Source organism: Lithobates pipiens, unplaced genomic scaffold (assembly GCF_037356315.1).
Source record: "Lithobates pipiens isolate NorthernLeopardFrog02 unplaced genomic scaffold, aLitPip1_a1.2 Scaffold_1, whole genome shotgun sequence".
Lineage (NCBI taxonomy): Eukaryota > Metazoa > Chordata > Amphibia > Anura > Ranidae > Lithobates > Lithobates pipiens.
The window spans coordinates 68364306-68370608 of NW_027507685.1; the positions used below are offsets into that span (position 1 = coordinate 68364306).

General features: G+C 46.9%; 1 long non-coding RNA gene across 2 annotated transcripts; it reads right to left on the bottom strand.

Annotated features, from left to right (window-relative positions):
• Positions 1-227: 227 nt before the first annotated feature.
• LOC143929393 (uncharacterized) lies at positions 228-5646 on the bottom strand. 2 transcript variants are annotated; one of them, XR_013262539.1, is made up of 2 exons: positions 5074-5646; positions 228-2474 (listed from the first exon to the last, which is right to left on the bottom strand). It is a non-coding gene; the product is annotated as an uncharacterized LOC143929393 (long non-coding RNA). The 2 variants fall into 2 exon arrangements; XR_013262540.1 differs by having other exon boundaries at positions 2222-2474; positions 5078-5646.
• Between the last annotated feature and the right edge of the window lie 657 nt (positions 5647-6303).

Below are 6303 nucleotides of genomic sequence, written 5' to 3' on the forward strand. Positions count from 1 at the left end.
GGCTTCATTTAGCATATCTAAACCTGCAAGTAAATCTACCCCCCCCCCCCCCCCCCAACTGACAATGTTGCTGTCCAAATCTGCTTCCTGTGCTCATTCATCCAGAGTGGTGTCTGTATAATACAGGTGGTGTGTTACTGGCCAGGTCATCAGGGGAAAACAGAGGAAAAAAAAAAGCCAAAAATAAGGGGGGGGGGGGGGGGGGGGACACCAACTTATACAGCCACTTCATCCAATCCTTGGTAAGCTGCACTATATTTAATTTTTGGTTTTAGGTTTAACACCACTTTCATCTTTAATTCTGCAATCTAGCACTTGATAATGGTTGCTTGGTTCACTGAAGAAAATAACTGCTTATACTGTATATACAAGGCAACCAGAACTGCTCCGTTCATGAAATGAGTTAAGAACTTTGTCTGGAATGGCACCCTCTAGGAAACCTTTTTGCCTTGCCTCACAGGCCTCCAGCCATTAGTAGGATGTTGCAGAACTTTGATCTCTGCCCAGACAATGTTATGAAAAGGTGGGTCTAACTGCTGCTGGGCAGAGCCAGTTAACGGATATATAAAGCCAGAAGGTTTTTTATTTATTTAGCTATTTTAATTGCATGATAAAGTGATGAAACCTGTCTTTTTTTGTCTGTACCCTTGCTGGGAGATTTGCTCTATTCGTCCTGGGCTGCCCTCAGAAAAGTAATCTTCCAATGGGGACACAAGTTCTGGTGACTTTGGGGGCCCCAATGGATTCCCTTAAATTGTAGAGTGTTTCTTTCACTTCCCGTTTTGGCTATGGGACAGAAAAAGAAGGTACATCTCCCCAATGAGATGCAGATGGCAAAAGAAAAATTTACAAGGGTTATAACCCTCCCTTACTTTACCCAAAATGAAAAAAAATGTTGCTTATACTTCTACTTTAAGAATTTCCCACTCTATCCAAAACAAAAAAAACAAAAAAATTAGATCAAAGATATACCTTAAGTGTTTCCACACTAGCTACAGTCAGAATTGCAGGTGCACTCTAGGGAATTAAATGAAAACTAGGAGGATTAGGCATTGCTAATCAAAAGGGGAATGGGTTAAAAAAAAAAAAAAACATGACTGTTATACTTATGTGCTATGAGATATGGCACTGTGACAGATTGTCAGCGAATATTTCTGCTTTGAGAAAGTAGGCATTATATTAAAAAAAATAAAAAAAAATAAAAATAAAAGTTTTTTTCAAGTCCGGGAAAGGAAAACGTCACAGCACTTGCAGCTGTTCCACTATTACCTGAAGATTTCCTGTTTCTGAACTTTGCTCTCGGCAGTCAGGAAATCCACATAGACCTCTGTGGGACCACTACTTTGTAGGATGCACAGACGAGAGCAGAAATGGGTAGTTTGTGGGCATTAGCTGAACAGTGGGGAGAGCTATGACTGATGCAATAGATCTGGTAAAGTGCCACTTCCCTCACCTCCTCACAAGACCACGTAATGACCTACTTGGTAAAAGGAGACAACTGGCTCATGGCAAGACATTTTCATGTACACAGCAGCAGAAATACAGTAATATGTAGAATCAATATTAGCTGGACTTTCCCTGTACCTTCTGCTCCCATCAGGTGCACACCCAGGAGCACATCCCGGCTCAACTGTTCCGATTATCAAGTAGAAATGACTGGCCTGCACACAGATTCTGTCATAGATGTAAAACCAGCTTTAATAAAAAAAATAAAGGATTCACAATATATGGTCTCGCCTGTCCATTTCCTGCTCCAACTCGTTTCACCTACAAAGGGCTTAATCATGGAGACTATAGGTTGTGAATCTTCTAACGCTGTAAAGGTTTTGTATTGGTGCTGGCATCAGTGTGCAGACCATTCATTTCTATTTGATGAGCAGAACTACAGTAATAGAGTCTTGTGGGCAAAATCAATTTAGTTGTCTTAGTCTTTGCCTCCTTGGCGTAAATGGCCAAGGAACATAAATAACACTGAAACCATCAAAGTTTTTCGTATGTATATTTGATACATACATCAGATTTTTTTTTTTAACGCTCTCTGTTCATTAAGATGTGTGTCTGTAACAAAAAAAAAAAAAATACTAATATTAATAGAAATTTTAAAAAGTCCCCTAGCACTTCAACATGTTTTACTCATTCGTTCATGGCCTCCTCCAGAAAGGAGACAAGGAACCAGGAAATGTACTCCGTGTGAAAATAAAGAGGCTCCGAATTGCACATGTAGTCCTGTCTAGGGAACGCTGAATCACATAACACTTTATAACCATGAAAATGAACATACTTGCTATATTAACCAAGAAATAAATTAATATTTAATTGTCCATTGATGGTTATTCCTTCTTTGCCAATTCACATTCTCTCTTGACACGGGAAAAAGGTCCCAGTTCCTTGCAAAATACAAAGTCCCAAAGCACACGTCCCCACGATCTATGGTAAGGTAAGGTGTCATAATACTCGGAAGCTATTCTACGTACCTGTAAGTGATGAAAACAGAGGGATTAATGGCACAGTGCTAAAAGATTTGAACATTCAAATGCTAAAATATTCTTGAAATTGCTGTCATTTTTTAGGTTTAAATGTTTTAAAACTAATAATTGTATGTTTTTTAACCAATGATTGGTCTATATTGGTAGAAAAAAAGTGAACTTATGTCTGTCTATTTGTTAAAAAATTCACAGCTTGTTCTAGAGCAATGTTTCTCAGCTCCAGTCCTCAGTACCCCCAACAGTGTTTTCAGGATTGCTCTCAGATGAAACAGCTGTGGTAATTACTAAGTCGATGAAACTGATCAAATCACCTGTGTAAAATAATGGAAGGCCTGAAAACATGACCTTTTGGGGCACCTTGAGGACTGGAGTTTAGAGACACTGAGCTAGAGCACTCCTCAGCGCCCTGGTAGCTCAGTGAGAACTACAAGCCATCAGCCACAAAGGCTGATGGTACTTGTAGGTTATTCATTCACAGAACTGTGTAAATGAATGACACAGCCATGTGGGTTGAGGCCTTCAAGGCCCTGCTATTTATGTATAAGGATAGCCGATTCAAGGAGAAAATCCCGGTAGGGTTGCCACCTTTTTCTTCAAGCCAAACCCGAACACTTTAGCTGCTGGGGGGTGGGGAGCATTAAATATTTGCTGGGGGGCAGTGGCAGCAAAAAAAACATCAATTGCAGCCTCACTGTGCCCCATAAAATGCAGCCACTGTGCCCATCATATGCAGCCATTGTACCCATCATATGCAGCCGCTGTTGCCATATGTGCTGGGGACATGCTTTATGAGAGAAGAGGGACAGTGCAAGGGGAAGGAGGGTAGGATATGTGCTGGAGGGGTTCTTTGGGAAGGAAGAGAGTGCTAGAAGGGGTTGTCAGATTTCAAATCCAATCCACACTTCTAGCATATCTTCCTCCTGCTAAAGCCCCTCCAGCACATATCCTCCTAACCCCTCGATCACTCCACATATATTCTACCTTGTTCTCCTTTGCAGCCGCTCTCTCCTCCATCTACAGGGCATAATAAAAACTTTCTACAGACCTGATATCAGCAGGTCCCTGCTCCCCCCCCCCTCTCCTTGTGTGTGTACAGACTGGAGAAGGAGGGATGAGCTTTGATACAATGGCATTGTGCTCTGCTCTCTCGGTGCCAGGTGACAACCCTAAATCCCAGGCATGCTGTTGGAGCAGAGGCGGCTCTAGGATTTGTGAGGCCTTAGGCGAAACTTACACATGAGTCCCCAATCACGCCCATAATGGGAAAAAAATGCAAGCAATAAAAATGGCTGCAAAAAGATGCACAGATCTAGCAAACAGTTCATCGGCACCACTTCCAGGGCACCCTCCTCACCCATCAGACATATGCAGCCATTAAAACATCTGGGGCCCACCAAGGTGGCAACCCCTCTAAGAATTTCCTGTGTCTTGGGAGAATGGGGAGGGGATGTCACTGAGCCATTCCACATCCACAAAGGAAGTAGAGTGGGGGGATCCCAGCACAGCGCAGGGGGAGCAAGAGAGGGGAAGGGAGACAGAGTGGAGGGGAGAGAGAGGGGAGAGGGAGCTAGAGATTGTGAGAGATAGGGGGGGAAAGAGAGAGAGAGAGGGGGAGGGGAGCAAGACATTGTGAGTGAGAGGGGGAGGGAGAGTGGGTGACCGAGAGGGAGGGGGAGAGGGGGGTGAGAGAGGGTTAGATAAAGGGTGCACAAAAGGGGGAGAGAGAGGTGGAAAGAGGAGGGGAGGGGGAGAGAGAGGGAGGAGAGAGAGAGGGAGGGGTAGAGAAAGGGTGTGCAAAAGTGGGAGAGGGAGGGGAGAGAGGGGGAAAGAGGGAAGGGAGAGAGAGAAGGAAAGGAGGAGAGAGGAAGGGAAGAGAGGAGGGATAGAAGAGAGGAGAGAGGGAGGGAAGAGAGGAGAGAGGGAGGGAGGGAGGGAAGAGAGGAGCGAGGGAGAAGGAGGAGAAAGGGAAGGGAGGGGAGAGGGAAAGGAGGAGAGAGGGAGGGAGGGAAGGGGGGAAGGGAGGGGAGGAGAGAGAGAAGGAAGGGAGGAGAGAGGGAGGAAAGGGAGGGGGAAGAGAGAGAGGGAAGGAAGGGAGAAGAGAGGGAGGGAAGGAAGGGAGAAGAGAGGGAGGGAAGGAAGGGAGAAGAGAGGGAGAGAAGGGAGGAGAGAGGAAAGGAGAGGAGGGGAGAGAGAGGGAGGGGGGAGAGAGGGAAGGGAGAGAGAGAGAGAGAGAGAGAGAGAGAGAGAGAGAGAGAGAGAGGGAAGGAAGGGAGAGAGAGAGAGAGAGGGAAGGAAGGGAGAGAGAGAGAGAGGGAGGGAAGGAAGGGAGGGGAGAGAGGGAAGGAAGGGAGGGGAGAGAGAGAGGGAAGGGAGGGGAGAGAGAGAGGGAAGGGAGGGGAGAGAGAGAGAGGGAAGAGAGAGAGGGAAGGAAGGGATAGGGAAGGAAGGGAGAGGGAGAGAGAGAGGGAAGGAAGGGAGAGAGGGAGGGAAGTGGAGGGAGGAGAGAGGGAGGGAGGGAGGGAAGTGTTAAAAGTGATTGTAGAGAAGTAAAATGTAATGTAGTGTAAAAGAAGCTCTACATACTCACTCACAGGGGCGTTTCTTAATCAATAGCAAAGTCTTTGTGTAATATGTGAATCAGTAAAGTCTGTCTTCCTTCAAGGCATTTCAAACGTGCTTTCAGGAGTAGAAATTGAAGAATCCTTCGTTCGTCCAATAGTTTGTTTATTATTCAGAAAGACAAGCAAAGACAAGATTGACATCTGGTAACATATGGCATGGTGATGGCCTCAGAAGGAGGAATGGGTCATCTGATCTACATTCTCCAAAGTGTAGAATCCTTTCTCTTCCCACCGATCCTCTCTTCTCTATATCCCTAGTCCATTCTTATACTGTTTCAAGATGTTATGTCAGCATATCCTAATAACACCCACATTTGCATATATACCCAATATGGTTCAGTCTATAGATAAGTAGCATAACTCCACCCATTGTTCTGACATAGTAACTCAAAAATAGATACCTACTCAGCAAATCCCCTCCTCCCTATATGATCTGCTGTTGTGTGACCTTCAGAAACCATCACTCACCACCAAACATATAACTTACATATATTTTCAGAAACTTTTATCTTTTAAGATATTAATTACCTCAAAAACTTCTAACAGGAAGGAAGGAAGGAAGGGAGAGAGGGAGGGAGAGAGGGAGAGAAGGGAAGGGAGGGAGGAAGGGAAGGGAGAGAGTGAGGGAGGGGAGAGTGCGAGGGAGGGGAGAGTGCGAGGGAGGGGAGAGTGCGAGGGAAGGGAGAGTGCGAGGGAAGGGAGAGTGCGAGGGAAGGGAGAGAGCGAGGGAAGGGAGAGCGCAAGGGAGGGGAGAGAAGGGAGAGAGAGAGGGGTGGGAAGGGGTAAGAGAGAGGAGTGTGGTGAGAGAGAGGGGGAGGTAGAGGGGGTAAGAGAGAGAGGGGAGAGAGAGGGGGGAGGGAGAGAAAGATAGAGGGGGTAAGAGAGAGAGAGGGGGAAGTGAGGGAAAGGGGGCGAGAGAGATCTAGAGATCTCTCCCTGTCTGCAGGCCCTGGGGGGGCAAAGAGCAGGGAGGAGCTGTAGAGTGCTGGGGGGTGGGGACCAGAGAGTGCTGGGGGGTGGGGACCAGAGAGTTCTGGGGGGTGGGGACTGGAGAGTGCTGAGGGGTAGGGGCTGGAGGGTGCTGGGGGCCAGAGAATGCTCAGGGGTGGGGGGCGGGGAGTGCTGGGGGCCAGAGAGTACTGGGGGGTTGGGGCGCGGAGAGTGCTGGGGGCCAGAGAGTGCTGGGGGGTGGGGGC